Genomic DNA, 13,718 nt, shown 5'->3' with positions numbered 1-13,718 from the left:
CCTTACCCTCATTAGCAGAACAAAAATCCCACTGCTCCAAAATTAGCTAATTTTTTTAAAATTTATTTCTCAGAAGGGAGAGTAGGAAGAGGGAGCCTATGGGATCTTAGAGTCTGTCCTCAACAGATTTGGAGGGATAGATGGTATAATTTTTTTAAAAGACATGGAATATGCATATGGTTGTGCTATAGAAAAATTTGGAAACTCACATATTGAGCTTTTTTTGGCTTTATATTTCTAAAGCTAATGTGTTTAATGCAAAATCTTTAGGTTCATGAGAAGGGTCCAAGTCTGGCTACCAATTATGATAGCCTGACTGCAATAGCCTTTAGTATCAATGGCACATAAAAGTCAATCAAAACAGAAGCTCCTAAGTAACTACCCTCAGCAATAAATTCTCAAAAGAAACAATTCAGTAATAGGATTCCATCCTTAACAGCAATCTGTGGCTCGGGTATGGTCAAGAAATCTCAAACTTACCAAACTCAGGAACACTGCTCTTATTTCACAGGTGTATGGGCCCTGATGGCATGACTGGCTGGCCCAGAGTTTAAAGGAAGAGATGTATGCAAGAAGATTCAAACTTAGAAATGGGAGGAAAAAGGTTGTACCCTTGTACCCATGCTCACTCAAATGTATTTGTGGAATTCAACAGTCTGATTTTTTTTTTTTAAATGAAGAATTTCAGGATCTACTCATGCCTTTCTCTAAAGGATTCTAACCCCTGTATAAAGTATTTTAATCAGACATTAAACAAAATAACATCTCTCATTTGGGATAAGAACTTTCTAAATTAGCTTTTATACCTAAAATGTGTGATTTAACTTAATCCACATTTACAATTTAGAAAAATTCTATTCCTACCATTACATAAATGCCAGATGTTATAGTTAGCTATCCAAACCTCACCGATTTTCTTATAATTATTTTCTTAATAATAAAGACTTTCAAGCAGCAGATAATGTTTCAGTATTTTTTAAAAAATATTCAGAACCTCCAATTAGCTACAAAAAGAGGAATCCCCTACAACAGGACTAGAGCAGTCCCAGAGAAGTTAAGTGGGGAGTCAGTCACTTCATGCACCACTGTGCCCATTTCCATACTCCTGATATAAAGTGACTTTTGCTAGAACAATGTTCATTCATTCAACAAATACTGATGACTTGCCTACCACATGCCAGCTGCTGTGGTAGGGAGACAATGGTCAAAACAGTCCACGTGTTTAAGGAGCCTTCAAAGAGCCAATACTTAACACAAGAAAGTACAAGTAAGTAACTACAAAAGCTGCAAAAGTAGAGGTGGAACTCAGCATTAGGGAACCCAAAGGATGGATTCCACTGGTGTGGACAAGGAGAGAATGAGTGTAGCTCCCTGAAGACGAAGCTTGGACTGGGGGGTAAGAACAGGCAGGAGAGTGTTTCTGAGCCTTTCAGATTTTACCAACTAGTAACATTTTCCCTCCCAAAATCTGGAGAGACAACATGAGAAAGTCGGGTTTTAATTTTGCCAACTAAGGATCTTAAAATATTGTAGAGGTTGGCTGACATAATAGCGGAAACACTAAGGCTTTGAATGTCAGAGAGACCTGTGAGAGAAAAAGCTGAGTAAACACACTGTTCGGCCCATCAAGACTGTCAAGTGGGGACCATCTCTGTGACACACTGTCATTCCTCCCTGTCCGCCCACAGTCTATGAAATATGTGAGGCTAGGATGGGCAAGCAGGCAGTGAATTCTTCCACAGAAGTAAGGATGCCAGCCCACAGCCCTTCAAAGTCCACAAAGTGCTTTCACAGTTGTCCTCCCAGGTGACAGCCCCAAAACAGACAGGCTCCATGACAGTTACCTCCTTCCTACGCCTCTTCCCCTTTATAGATCTTTCCAGAAGTGGGAGATCTTGCCCAAGGAACATAGTTAATGAGTAACAATGGACATTAAAACCCAGTTCAAATGTGTATTCTTGGTCTCTACCCACCTTCCTTCCCACAGCTAATAAGGTTAACATTTGCTAGCCACAGCCCCAGCTCTGTAAACTGCCTAGACATGGAGGGCTCCCTCATGTGCTCAGTTACTGGGCTACCTGTCTTGCTTGGCCAAGCCAAAAATAACCTTGGCCTCATTTTCCTCCTCCTTAAAAACTGATGCAACAGTAACAATCCATTCCTTAGAGTTGTTTTAGGGGTGAAATGAAATTTCTGGAAACTTCCTAACAAGTACAATTGTTAGTTGCTACTGTTATACTGTCAACAACCTTGTTGTTATTATTACAGCTTTATTAACTACCTTCACTTTAGCACCATGACTTAGCAACTTGGTCATTCAGTCAAGGCAACTTTCTGGGTGGGGAGGGATGTACATGTTCTAGATCTCAACTGGTATGACCATTGCTCACATGGGAGATTATCTGTCAAGACCTAGGTACATTGTGTGATACTTAATTTTATATCAATCAAAATTTTTTTCACAGATCATGTGGCCAGTAAACAATGGCACAGATTCCCAAACATATCTATTAACCCATTCTGGAACCTACAGAGGTCTCCCCCCCCCCCCGCCCCCCCGTTCTTGTTCTATAATCTACTTTTCAACTAATCCTTCTGACCCTCTTGAAAATCTTGCATGTTGACTACATGAACTACCATATTTGTCTGATCTTGTGGAAATGAGACCTGCTTTACTTCTCCAGTTTTTCATTTTACTGTTAGCTCCAATACACGTTCACCTAAACCCTCCTAGAAGAGGAGGCTTTGTCCAGGACCCTATAGGGCACTATAGCCCCAGACTGGAAATCATCTTGAAAAGCAATTGAGGACCACATGCCAGGCACCTACAGTCTCAAATCAAGAGACCACTGAGACACTAAAATATTAAGTGCCTTAACAGAAGCACTATTCTAAGTACTCCTGACAGAGAGGTGAACAAAATTAAATTCTTCCTCCTGAAGAGATTACATCATACGGTCGACATGAATTCCATCACAAAGTAAGCTTTTTCACGAGAATCATTAAGAAGCAGGAGAGTCATAAACAGTAAAACCACATTCCAGGATGCCACAGAGCCCATATAGAAGGGGCTGGCTGTCCCTCTAAAAGTAAACCACTAAAACCATAGCATCACTTACACACAATGCCTGTCAAGGACCACTGCCAGGGACTGTACAGTTTGGCTAAAGATATAACTTGACGTGAAGACTCTGCATTCTTCTGTTTCCAAGTTGTACACAGTTATGTAAAGGAATTCCTCAAAAGGTAGCACAGCTTTTGTAGGGAAATGGGGCTAGACACAGTATGCAGGACAGAGTTTTAAGCTAAAATGAATTCTTTTGCCTGAAAGCGTTAAATGCCTATGAGCAGCTCCTTGTTTAGAATCATTCAGACAGTTGCCGCATCTCCTCAGAGTCCACTTGGCTAAAAGGAAATAATTTTCCATCTGAATCCTGCCAAGACCAGTTGAAAAATGTCAGCATGTGTGCGTGTGGTTATGCAAGTTGGCACTTCACACTATCTCCCAACCTTTATTAAACATCAACTTCCTGTACCTTTTACTTGGAAAATGATTACCTATGTTAGGCTTTCCATTGGCAAATAAGAGTTCTTTAACGGATCAGTGTAAGTACATCAAACTCATAGGGTCAGCCCCAAGGAAGAAAGAGCCAACCTCCCTAAAGAGACCTACTTGTCAAGTCCTAACACCATACATTCCATAGAAGTCATTTTGGTAACACAGAACTATTGACCTTTAGGGCTAAAAACCATGACTGATACTCAGGATGTAACTGGTTTTATGAGACATTCTCTTCCCCGTTCTGATGACACCAGGCCTCACCTCCTAGTTAAATTTCTACCTGGGATTAACTCCATCTGCCCAAGAATTACCTGCCCCCATGTAGCTTAAAATAAGGAAATAGGATTCAGTATTTCTATAGAAAAAAGTGTTTCACAAAAACAAGTATTAATCCCTATTCAACATACATGACCCTGTGCTGCTATCTGTAAAATGGGTACATTTTACAATGTATTATTGTACACAATCTAATGATTCAGATGACTGTTAGAATTTTATCTGGTTCTCTTTGAAGTGGTGTAAAAGCCGCAAAATATTATAGAACTATCAATTTTCCATTTGTGCTACAAATCTTAGTTGGTTACAGGATTTAACATTCTGTTTTATGTTCTGTAGTTAGTGGAAAAATAACAAGCCCTAATTCCAACCAATGTCAACTGAAATGTCACATACTCAAACCAGTGACGCTTTTGATCCCACTTCAGCACCTATATAAAGAAAATCCTAGCAACAGTGATTACTTCTTATGGCATTAAAAGTAGTCAAATATCAGTATTCTACCGGAAGTACAGAATAGACCAGGAGAGAAGACGCAGGTCCTGATCCTGGTTCTATAACTGACTCATCGTAATATAAAACATTTATCCAAGTAGTTCCAGTCAATCTTCTCCTGTAATAAAACAGACCTCTCATAACCTATACCGTCTACTTCAAATGTTGCTGTGCTAAATAAATTTAAAGGTCCTTAATGTCAAACTTATAAGGTACTCTCCCAAACCAGAGTTATTATTTCACTTTAATTTTAATCATATTTGTGTGTGTCACACACACACAGGCACTTTGGGATTTTCATTTCTATTTCGATTTTTAAAAACTACAGCTCAAATATAACCAAATATCAGCAATCCCCTAAACTAGAACTCCAAAGAAAACCAAAAGGTAACAAAGCTGGAGTCCAAAAATAAATATTCTCAATCACTACTGGTATAAACCAGTTCTTTTTAAGCAAGAGGAAAAGTTATCAGGCTCCTGTGCCCGGAATTTAATTCCCAGCAGAGAGCACAAGCAGGCCTTAAGCAACCATTCTCTCAAAATTCAACTGAGAAATTAAATCAGAAAAGGTGCCATATATTTGGCACTGTAGTGTGATAACCCCAAGCAATGGGTATTACCCCCACTGTCATGATGAGGGGGAAAGGGTGCAAAAGAGGAAAGTAACTTGCCAAACCCACATGGCTAACACAGAAGAGCTCAGACATGAGTCCAAATTGGTCATATTTTGAAGTCTGTGTACTCTCCATTATAATCCAATACCGAATGTACTGGATGCCAGTAACACTTTTTCCAATTCTATTAACAAAGTAGGTCTCCAAGGTTTCACACTGGATATTAGGGTGAACAAGATCTAGCCAAAATGATGAAATACCTCTTCTATTATTCCAATCTTAATAAAAGCAAGAGAAAGGAGGGGGAGGAAAAGGCAATACCCTGCCCTGGAGGCTAATAATTAAACTAAGTAGAAAATCGTTTTCCTTTGGTTACATATATTTAAGGTTTCAAATTTTAAGTGTTCGGCGTAACAAGATACAACCATTTTGTAACCTAACAGTCATACCTGCAATATAAAACCATTTCAACTTTTTTTATGAAAAGAGAAATGCAGGACTCTTCCTATGCCCATTCCCATTTTATTGACTAAACCCACTCCCCTCTTATATTGGAATTAAAATGTATTAGTAAATTCCTTTGCAGAGTTGCAATTAGCATCTCCATAAAGCACCATCAAGACTTTTTAAGCATTAAACAAAAAGTCAACTCTTAAAAGTACAGAATCAAATTCAATAACCAGGAAGTCTTGTGGGCCATAAAGAAGTTTTACAGAAAGGCGAAAAAAACTCTTGAAACAAATCTTATTAAATGCAATGAGAGAAAGAAGAATTCTAGACTGAAACTTCATCTGAATTACTCTTTAAAATGTAAGTACATATTTCTCCAAACAAGAAACAGCCCAAGTCTGAGAAGCTGTCAACTTGGGACTGCACAAATGGAGACTATAATAAATTAGCACAAGTGGAATTAATTCAGCTCAAGTATTTGCACATGGGCTTGCCAGATGTTTTGAGAATGGCACTTGGTAATAAAACAGAATTATAACTCCGAAGGAATACGAACCTCACACCTTCCAGCTCATGTTACCCTAACGCCTAAAGGCACAGGCTTTCAGAAGGAGGCAGGGCGAGCCACCTCTCTCTGCTCTCGCTGTCTCCCCTAGAGGGTGAGGGGAAGAGTGCGAGGGACAGGACAAAGAGGAAGGAGTCTAGAAAAGTAAACTATTGTGTCTGGCTTAAAAAAGACCTTCGAGGAGCTGTGGCTGTTGGAGGAAAGAATCTCAAATTCCTATGCCATTAGTGCTCTAGAGGATTTACCCCAGGCTACATCTGGTACAAATAATTATAAAACTGCAAATGTACCCCGACATCATAAGGTTCAGACCCTATCCTCAAGAAGCTTACAAGTTTTAACAAAATTATGTTGGAAGAGGTCACTGAAAAGATTGTCCAGAGCAAGCAGGTGAAACTAGACTACACTGCTAAGTATCCTGCTTCTCGACAATTCTAGGAGTAATCCTGATTCCTGATTAAGGACTAAGAGTCTTGAGGGGCACTTGGGTAGCTCTCTGGTTAAGCATCTGCCTTGGGCTCAGGCAATGATCCCAGGGTCCTAGGATCGAGTCCGGAGTCCCACATTGGGTTCCCTGCATGGAGCCTGCTTCTCCCTCTGCCTGTGTCTCTGGCTCTCTCTGTGTGTCTCTCACGAATAAACAAATCTTAAAACACACACACACACACACACACACACACACACCAGATTAAGAGTCTTTAGATAACCAAAAGTGTCAAAACTGCCTTAGCTTTACCAAAGTTTAGTAAAAGTAGCAGGTAGAGTTTCCAACATAGGGCACAATGTTCAGGATCTGGGAGGGATATTTCTAGGACCCTCAACAGTAACATTTCCAAAACCTCACTCTGGGGACTTTTCTGCTGACTCCTTTGAAAACTAGAGCCAAAGTTTTTTCCACATCTGTGCCCTTCTACCTTGCTGTGTTTGCCCACAGGAAGTGCTCAATACATGGCCTGAGACTTAGCAAACTTCAAATTCTAACAGTAAGGATTCTCACTCATGCCATTTACCATTTAATGTGAAAACATAATCCTAACTATACACTCTCCATAAATGACTGCATTATATCCATGGAGTCTAGATTGAAGATCTAATAAAACAAGTGTATTTTTCTTGCAAGTGTAAAAATTTACCCTTTTTAACCCACTTCTCATTTCTCCAATTCTTTGGACTTTTTCACCAACAAGTAGGAATTCTGAAACCCTGGCTCACATGACAATTAGGTTAGTAGAAATATGCACATATGATTCAATTCCATAACTTGCCTAGATAAGAGGCCTATAGTATAGTAATTTATTATATAACTAAAGAACAGGATTTTTATAGCATGAGGTGATTTAACTGGTAGTATTCTGGTAAATATAGCTCAATTGACTTGACACAAAGGCTGGGAGAAGGAGGGGGCCCATGTTTCAATGTCAGCTCTTATGTGACCTGTATCTATAAAGGCTTCTATTTTTGTTCCATGCAGCTAGCCAAGTGAGCTAGGTTTTAAAAGAACATGCAGTTTTAACTTGATATTATTGTTAATAATCATGAAAACAGAGATAAACTTAAGAGAATTTTTCATTTGTCGCTGAATACTTCTAAACATGTATGAACCACTCACCTGAAATAAAGAAATAGTGACATTTTCTTCAATACTGGTATATATGTAAATAATCCCCAAGTTAAATATTACCAAGTTTTTCCAATGCAAAAAAAGTATAAAGCTAAACAACTCAACAGTCAAGACATAAGGAACACAGCCACAGACATTATATAAGCTCTACGCTTATTTAAACAGAATATATTTTTACACATCTCCTTCCTACTCTTCTCAAGAACTGCTTTCTCAATGCCAATTCAGGACACACATGTCCTGGAATGTTTTAATCATAGAAGATCAGCTGAATCATGGTTGATTAGCCCACGAACATAAGCACCAATTTTCTTTGCATTCAGTGTAAGTATAAATTGACAAGGTACAAATACTTATAAGAATGTAGAAGAGTGAAAATAAGGAATTTGATGGTTTTAAACCCCTCTTTCCATGGCATCTTGCCTCTAAGACTGGGGTCTCCTCAGTCTGTTTTCTTCCCAGTCTGCTCTTTCTCTTGCTGTGTGCACATGGTGGGAAGCTGGCCAGATCTGCTCTTCAGCTTAAGTGGAGCTGAACTCTTACTGAAACATGAAATCATTACAATTTCAGGCAAAATTCACATTACCTGGAAGTAATTTCCCAGCAACCATTTTGCCCTTTGCAGCTAGTCTGAGAAGCTTATGACCTGCATGTGATCTTCTTTTACTGCTCAAAATGAATGGAATCAAGCCTACTAAAAAGTAAACAGGTCTCCTCAAAAGAACTTTTAAGTGACTTTAAATCTACTTAGTTTTACAACTTCAAAATGAAATAAAACTTCTATGTGAGAATGGAGGGTTGTATGATTTTTCTTACTTTTACTCATGCAAGTAATACGTACACAGAACACTAAGTTTAGGAATAAGCCTATTAACAAGATGCGAGTACAGTTTAAGTATTTTCTCTTCAATATCGGGCTTCAACTGCAGGCTACAGAAAATCTACCAGCTTTAATACATAAAGTTGTTTTGGAATCAAAGATTCCAAAAATGGAATTCTGAAGTGATTGAAAGCTATTTACCTAACACCTCTAGAGTCAATCTTATTATTCTTTATTTGTTGAGCAAACCCTCTCTTCCTTGATTGTGATTACCCTGATGTATATTGTTTACGTAAATCGCAAAATACCTTATGGTATATGGGAATGAAGTTTTATTGTATTTATCTACACAGTAAAGATTAACCCCCAAATACGTCACCCTCAACTGTAAAAGTCTTTTCATCCTGAGTAAGAAAAAAGTCATGCATTAATATCATGGATAACTGCCCACACAGAAGAGGAAGAACTGCTGATTTCAAATAATATTGCTATCATTTCTTAAAAAAAAAAAAAAAATCAGAGATATCTTGTATAAACCGATTGAGAAAAATACATCTTTAGAAGTAGTTGCCAATTGAACTCAGCTACTGGTTATAACAGATTTCCCAAAGTATGGGGAAACCCTGGTAAAAGCAGGGTTTTCTGGAAAAAAAAAATTTCAAGCCGGTGAAGTCCTACCCCATATGACCTAATTCTTTTCCTGCAGCATAGGATCACGCATCCTCAGTCACTCCTTACTTCTCCAAAGGCCAAAACCACCGCTGCCCAGGTCCCTGCCAGGCAAGTAGCAGTCATCTCCTAGGAGGCTCACCTGCCTCCAGAGATGATTTGGGCTCATTTTTTTTTTTTTTTTACACGCCCTCAAACACAACACACACCAGCTTCATCTTCAAGGTTCCTACATGGTCTGGTGGCTTCTTTGGGGGCTATAAGAGATGGAGAATATGTTCAGCAAGGCTTTTAGAAGTTCTCAGGATATATTTAAGCTTCTTTAGTATGGAAAGGTAACTCAAGTTTGGAAAAATCAGGCTGCTTATCCCCACCTTCAAATAGTTTCATCTGTGAGTAGTGTTGGAAACTTGGGAAAAATTTTAAATATATACATTATCTAGACATCAAGAAAAGATGCATCAACAATTTAGTATGAACTGTAATGATTGTACAATCTAGCAAAACACTACAAACGAATCCTACAAATCAATAAAAATGGTTTGTGAGCCTAATCACTATTTACATAATCACTGAACAACAGATCTGAAACATTTCCTGGGATTTAAAACTTTGTTCTGATTTTGAAGAATGTTGTTCCTAATGGTCTATACCATGCACAACTATTTCTTATCAACAAACCTAATCTGGTTTGCAACAGTCTCTACTCCAGGACCTGGAGGTTGTTCTATTGGATTTGAAAAGTCTGACTCAGAATTTGATGGGGGGAGGTGGTGAGATTCTCCTAAAAGTCATCGCCCGCCATCATCACCCAATTCTGAAGCTATGATTCAGAAGTGTTGATTTTGTTGAGAAAGTCAACAGACTTGACTACATTATAGAACATCTCGAAGTCAAAACCACTATAAATACATGGTATTGGTCTTTAAAAGGCCAAGATATTATGGGGTAAAAATCTACAATAAGAACGCAAAACTTTATTATTAATCCATAAAAGTTCTTATAACTAGAAAAATACTAACAAACCAGCAGAAGAAATTTGGCACTACATTCAAAAAAGTGAATAAAAGTGAAAAATAACTAAATTCTCTGGATATTCATGATTTGTAATTAAATCACTGGAAATTTAGTAGGGGCACCTGGGTGGATCAGTCCATTAAGCACCTGCCTTCTGCTCAGGCCCTAATCCCGGGGTCCTGGGATTGAGCCCTACATTGGGCTCCCTGCTCAGCAGGTTGCGTGCATCTCCATCTCCCTCTGCCATTCCTCCTACTTGTGCCTGCTGTTCTCAAAACAAACCAACCAACCTGGAAATTTAGGTATCAAGAAAGCACTGTTTACTTATAAAGCTGTAAAAATTACTTTTCCTTTTAAGAATGATTCCCCCTTTATTGACAAGCATATAGTAACACAGGTACTCAGAGTGTTGGCAGGATCATACTTGGGTAAGACTTTTTTTTTTTTTTTTTTTTTTTTTTTTGGCAAAGCAAATGGTCCCTCTATATCTTTGAGCCAAAAACTGTATTTCAAAGACTACATCCTAAGGAAATACACCCTGTAGATAAAGTTTTATAAGGGATATTTGTTGCAACAGTGTATATTTAATAATAATTGGAAATAAAATTCAGCTTAATAATTTGTTACCTCATTATAACGTAACATTATGTAGCCACTAAAATAAGATTCCTGGAGAACTGTAGTGACCTGGAAACTTTTCCCTCATGCTAAGCAGGAAAAAAGTCAGCAGTGTTATTTGTATAAACTATATAACTGTAAAAAAAAAAAAAAAAAAAAAAACTCTATGTTCTATTAACAAGCACAAAGAAAATAATGTGATATTTGGGTAGTGGAATTATTTAACTCCTACTTTTTCTGAATCTACCCATTTTTATACAAGCATACAGAGAACAAGGCCAACAGAAGAGGACAATGACATGACATGCTTCCTAAATGCTTCAGTCTAATAACTGAAATACTGAGAAAGAAATCTAGCTAGAACTTTATAACCTTATGAAATAATCCAAAAGTGTAATCATGTATCACTGATACAGAATTAAAAGGTGCAGATCTTCTACAAGCACTATTTTCTCTACAATTCTGATTTTTAAGAGGGAAAAGTTGGCACAAGTTAAATAAATAGTACATATTAATTTAAACTCCATTCCACTAAGTTTGTTTTAAGGATAAGTAGTTCTAAGCATTTCTTTGTATAGCTTTCCTCATGGAATACTGTATTTAAGGGGAAAAAAAAAAGTCCATAAAAGCATTTTACACATTGCAAAGCACCATGTAAATAAGGCATCATTGTTTCAACTTAAGTTGTCCAATTCCTGCCCTAATTATCCCTGAAAAAGAAGCTGGTCTACTCTATTGCATTTCCAAACTCTTCAGTTTCTCTTCGGGTTAACCACACACTGCTCTCTGGTGTATCTAGACTCCTTAAGGAGGTCATAGGTTCCCAGGAAGCAGCGCCTTGTTTCCTTTTTATTCCCCTCCCTCCTGGAAGGTCCCCCCTCCTTCCCTCTCCTCCTAACACCTGCACCCCACCCTCCACGCCCAGGGATAAGGATTTAGCTTGCTGATGATTGAAATCCCATCACCTGGCAAAACGTGAACCCTGTCATTTCCCCACCCCCACCACCGTTTGGCATAAGACTTTGATTTTATTCAAACACGACACACTGGATTTCCTTTCTTAGCACACAAACTACGAAGTTCTCAGTAGTAGTTCCCAGAGTAGGTGAAACTTGATTGCAGGCTACGGCAGGATCTCTCCATTCCTACTCCAAGATCATGCTAAGTCAAAGTCAACAAATAACTTAGTCACACGTGCAGTGAGTCTTGAAAAAGGAGAATTTAAGGGGAGTCAACCCACAAGTCCAAGAATTAGTGCAGCGTAGCAGTCAATCGGGTGACTGGATTCAGGCGTAAATTTTTCTAGAGAGCTAGAAAAGCACCAGGCAGCTGCAGGAAGGGGGGAGGCACGGCACGAGGGGGCCCTGGGAGCTGCGGCAACCTCCTTGGAGCCCCACCGCAGCCCTGGGCGCCTATGCTGAGAACCGGCCCGAGCGACCCGCAGCGCCAGGAGGCTGGGGCGGCTGGGCCCGGGGGCGCGTGTGTGGCGGGCGGCCTCCAGCTGCCAGCACAGCCCGGCCAACTCCGCTGCAAGCCCCCCCCCCGCCCCGGTCACTTTCAAGGTGACAGCTCCGGGGCGCTCCGCATCCGCCCCCGCCGCGCCAGCTGCGCGGACCCGGCGAGACCGCCTTAGGCAGCGAGCCCCGGAGAGCCCCCGCCCCCCCCCAGCTGGGGCCGCCCGCCTCGCAGCGCCGCGCTCACGCCGTCCCCTCCGCCCCCGCCCCACGCCCCGCCGCGCGCCGGCGGCCGGACGGGTCTCGACCCCGCACTCACCCGCAGCTCCTCCTCCTCCTCGGGGGCGGGGGGGCGTGCAGAGGCGCAGCCCCGGGGAGCCCTGGCCCGAGCGCCCCGGCGCCCTTGGGTCCCCCGCGGAGGCGCCCCGCGCGCGGCGTCCGCACCTGGGCGCGCACGGCCCGGCCCGCACCCCGCCCCGGGAGGCTGCAGCGGCCGGGCGGGAACCCCGAGTCCGGGGCGCCCCAGCCTCCCCGCCTCCCGAGCCGCGGGGGGTGGAGCCAGGGCGGGGAGTCGGGGAAACTTGTAAATAGAAAAGCTCCGCCGCCGCCCCCCCCCCCCCAGCGGCCCCAGCCTGCGCCTCCGCTGCTGGAGACAGAGGCGGGCGGCGCGGAGGGGGCGCTGGGCCCCGGGAGGGGAGCCCCGGGAGGGAGCCGCGGAGGGGGCGCTGGGCCCCGGGAGGGAGCCGCGGAGGGCGCGGCGGCACCTCGGGAGGCGGGGTCGGGAGCTCCCGCCGCGCTCTGCCCCGCGTCTCGGCCGCTCCTCCCGCGCTCCCGCGTCCCCGTCCGGGTCCCCGAGCCCCGCACGCTCCCGGGCTACAGGCGGACGCGCCCCGAGCCCCCCCCCCGGCGCCAGCCCAGGGCCGCGCTGCACCTGTTGCCACGTGCACAACGCGGCGCCCGGCGGCTGCTGCCCGCGCACCTGGCTGAGCCGCGCGTCCCCGGGCCGCTCACGTCCCCGCGGGCGGTCGCAGCTGAGCTCGGCTCCGGCTCCTGCTCCGGCTCCCGGTCCGGCCCGCCGCGCTGTCCCCGCGAGCCTCCGGCTCCAGCGAGCCCCGGGGCACTGCAGCGGGGGCGGGCCGGGGGGGGGCGGGGAGCCCGGAGGTTGCAGAATTATCCCGACCGAGGGCCGCTAGGAACAGGCACTGACTGTCTTTTGAGAGCGTCCGACTCCCGGTCTGCTTTATCTTCGTACCACTAAGAGGTTGACTAGCAAACGCCTATGAAAGGTTAAAGAAATGAGCCTTCAGCTGAAAGATCTTGGAAAAAGAAGTGGAAAGACTCTATAACACTTAGGGGGATCAACGAGGTCCGACCCACTTTTCTCTAAACACAGAGGCAGTCCTTCTTTGCTAAGCTGAATGAATTTCATCCATAGCTGTCTATTAGACTCATAAAATGTTTTCTTCTGTAGATACATCCTTCATTCAACGCTATTCCGCTTACGAGAGATGATGTATAATATGTATAATAATGTTGCTTCGCTATTGTCAGACAACC

General features: G+C 42.6%; 1 protein-coding gene across 4 annotated transcripts in view; it reads right to left on the bottom strand.

Moving 5' to 3' along the window:
- Positions 1-13,275, bottom strand: part of MTUS1 (microtubule associated scaffold protein 1) — a 165,884-nt gene extending 152,609 nt beyond the window's left edge. For 2 of the 4 annotated variants that reach the window (XM_077848916.1, XM_077848912.1), the window contains exon 1: positions 12,481-12,623. The gene's annotated coding sequence lies outside the window, so the exon portion shown is untranslated. Of the gene's footprint in view, positions 1-12,480; positions 12,624-13,140 lie in introns of those variants that run through there. The other 2 variants (XM_077848911.1, XM_077848909.1) reach the window with 2 other exon arrangements.
- Positions 13,276-13,718: the final 443 nt, after the last annotated feature.

Source organism: Canis aureus, chromosome 15 (genome assembly GCF_053574225.1).
Source record: "Canis aureus isolate CA01 chromosome 15, VMU_Caureus_v.1.0, whole genome shotgun sequence".
Classification (NCBI taxonomy): Eukaryota; Metazoa; Chordata; class Mammalia; order Carnivora; family Canidae; genus Canis; species Canis aureus.
Note: the sequence above shows the minus strand (reverse complement) of the source record. Positions and strands in the feature narration are given on the sequence as shown.